Here is a 3,366-nt window from a genome sequence, read left to right on the forward strand (position 1 = left end):
CACCTTGGCCTTGTCCACCTCCAGACCTTTGCTAGAGACCTTATGCCCAAGGATAATGCCTTCACGCACCATAAAATGACATTTCTCCCAATTAAGCACCAAATTAGTTTCCACGCATCTTTTGAGTACGGCGCGCAGATTATTCAAGCATTCATCATATGAGTGTCCAAAGACGGAGAAGTCATACATGAACACTTCGACGTTATTTCCAATCATGTCAGAGAATATAGCCATCATACATCTCTGAAAGGTGGCCGGGGCGCCACATAACCCAAACGAAACTCTACGAAAAGCAAATGTGCCAAATGGACAAGTGAAGGTAGTCTTTTCTTGATCCTCTGGTTCAATACAAATCTGATTATACCCGGAATAACCATCCAGAAGACAAAAATACTCATGTCCCGCCAATCTGTCAAGCATTTGATCAATGAATGGGAGAGGGAAGTGATCCTTTCTTATGGCTTTGTTCAATTTCCTATAATCCATGCATACTCTCCATCCTGTAACTGTTCGAGTAGGGATGAGCTCATTCTTTTCATTTGCGACCACAGTGATACCTCCTTTCTTAGGAACACATTGTACAGGGCTCACCCACGAGCTGTCAGAAATAGGATAAATGATGCCTGCATCTAGCCATTTCAGAATTTCTTTCTTCACCACCTCCTTCATGATGGGATTCAGTCTTCATTGTTGTTCCACAGTTGGCTTACTTCCTTCCTCTAGCAGAATTTTATGCATACAATATGAAGGACTTATCCCCTTGATGTCTGCTATGGTCCATCCTATAGCCGATTTGAATTCTCTCAAAATCCTTAAGAGCTTATCTTCCTCACTACCTGAAAGGTCAGCTGAAATAATAACAGGTAACGTAGATGAATCACCTAAAAAAGCATACCTCAAGTGTTCAGGTAATGGTTTAAGCTCCAAGGTAGGTGCTTCCTCTATTGATGGTTTGAGCTTCCCTTCAGCATTCTTAAGGTCAGAAGTACCAAGAGATTCAAATGGTATGTCGAGCTTTCGCTTCCATGGAGAAGCGTTCAGATATTGTAATTGCTCGTTGCTATCTTCATCATCACTGTCAAATTCCCCCACTAAGGCCTTTTCCAATGCATCAGACATTAGCATGTGATCGAGTTCTGACGTAACCGCAGAATCTATCATATCCACTTTTAAGCACTCCTCATCTTCTGTAGGGAATTTCATTGCCTTGAATACGTTGAAGGTCACATCCTGATCTTGGACCCGCATAGTAAGTTCCCCTTTTTGTACATCTATCAAGGTACGGCCAGTAGCCAAGAAAGGCCTCCCCAAGATTATGGGAATCTTCTTATCTTCCTCAAAATCCAGAATAACAAAATCTGCAGGAAAGAAGAGCTTATCCACCTTGACAAGCACATCCTCAACTATGCCCCTTGGGTAAGTAATGGAACGGTCAGCCAATTGTAGCGACATGTATGTGGGTTTTGGATCAGGCAGATCCAGCTTTTTAAAGATCGACAAGGGCATCAGATTAATGCTTGCTCCCAAATCACAAAGGCACTTGTCAAAAGTTAGATTTCCAATGGTGCAAGGAATGGTGAAGCTTCCTGGATCTTTCAGTTTTGGTGGTAACTTTTGCTGCAGAACAGCGCTGCATTCTTCCGTGAGAGCAACGGTTTCAAGGTCATCCAGTTTCACCTTCCTTGAAAGAATAGTCTTCATAAACTTCGCATAACTAGGCATTTGTTCCAGAGCCTCAGCGAAAGGTATATTGATATGAAGTTTCTTGAACACCTCCAGAAACTTCCCGAACTGTCTATCCAGCTTTTGTTGCTGCAATCTCTTAGGAAAAGGTGGTGGAAGATAGAGCTGTTTCTCCCCTGTATTAGCCTCAGGCAGAGTGTGTTCAACAGTAGTCTTCCTTGGTTCCGCCGCTTTCTCCTTTTGCTTAGATTCTTCATCCCTAACTTCAGCTTCGACTTCTTTTGCCTTTTCAGCATCAGCTACTTTTCCAGACCTTAAGGTAATAGCCTTGACTTGCTCTTTGGCTTCCTTCCTGCCTGGTACTTCCGTGTCACTGGGAAGAGTGACAGGTTGACGATTGAGCACTGCATTGGCTAATTGACCGATTTGATTTTCCAAGGTCTTGATAGAAACCGCCTGACTCTTGCACAACAGCTTAAGTTCCTCAAAATCAGCACTAGTAGGTGCAGCTGCACTTCCCTGTTGAGGATATGATTGCCTTGTAGCATACTGCTGTGGTTGCTGGAATCCAGGTGGGTTAAACTGTTTACTTACTCCTTGCTGATATGGTGGCTGAATAGCATTCTGATTATTCCCCCAGCTAAAATTTGGATGATTTCTGTTGTTAGGATGATAGGTCGCTGGCACAGGCTGCTGTTGTCACTGATAATTATTCACATAATGAACAGATTCATTGACAAGAGAACACTGATCCGTAGCATGAGAACCTGCACAAAGCTCACAAACCATAGCTATTTGATTAACTCCATACGTAGCCAGAGAATCAACCTTCATTGATAGCGCTTGGAGCTGGGCTGCAATAGCGGTGGCTGCATCATCTTCCAGAATACCTGCTACCTTGCCTGACATCATCCTCTGAGTTGGGTTTTGATGCTCATTTGCAGCCATCGTCTCGATAAGATTATACGCCTCAGTATAGCTTTTAGCCCATAAGGCGCCTCCAGCTGCTGCATCGAGCATGGGCCGAGATTGGGCCCCCAAACCATTATAAAAACCAGTGATTACCATCCAATCTGGCATTCCATGATGTGGACATTTTCTCAACATTTCCTTGTAGCGTTCCCAAGCCTCGCACATAGATTCTGTAGGTTGCTGCGCAAATTGAGTAAGAGCACTCCTCATAGCAGCAGTCTTTGCCATTGGATAAAACTTCACCAGAAACTTTTGCGCAAGCTCTTGCCACGTAGTGATTGACCCAGCTGGTTCAGAATGTAACCAGTCTTTAGCTTTATCCCTCAGTAAGAATGGGAAAAGCCTCAACTTGATAGCCTCATCAGTCACGCCATTATACTTAAAAGTGCTGTAGATCTCGACAAAATTCCTTATGTGCATGTTGGGGTCTTCAGTTGCCGCTCCTCCAAAAGAAACAGAATTCTGTACCATCTGAATAGTGCCCGGCTTGATCTCAAAGGTGTTAGCTTGAATAGCCGGATGAAGGATGCTTGACTGAATGTCATCAATTTTAGGCCGAGAAAAATCCATAAGAGCTGGATCAGCTTGAACAATACGATCTCCCATGTTTACTGGTTCTTTCTGCTCAGTTCCTGAATCCGAATCCTCAAAATCTAACTTCTCCGGTGTATCAAGAACTTCGTCTTTCTCCTCAGCTGTATCTAAGGTCCT

At 43.6% G+C, this 3,366-nt stretch overlaps 1 non-coding gene across 1 annotated transcript; it reads left to right on the forward strand.

The window, feature by feature from the left end:
• The first annotated feature begins 2,761 nt into the window (after positions 1–2,761).
• Positions 2,762–2,868, forward strand: LOC141669361 (small nucleolar RNA R71). The gene has a single exon (XR_012553647.1). It is a non-coding gene; the product is annotated as a small nucleolar RNA R71 (small nucleolar RNA).
• Positions 2,869–3,366: the final 498 nt, after the last annotated feature.

The sequence above is a fragment of the Apium graveolens genome, chromosome 6 (assembly GCF_009905375.1).
Source record: "Apium graveolens cultivar Ventura chromosome 6, ASM990537v1, whole genome shotgun sequence".
NCBI lineage: Eukaryota > Viridiplantae > Streptophyta > Magnoliopsida > Apiales > Apiaceae > Apium > Apium graveolens.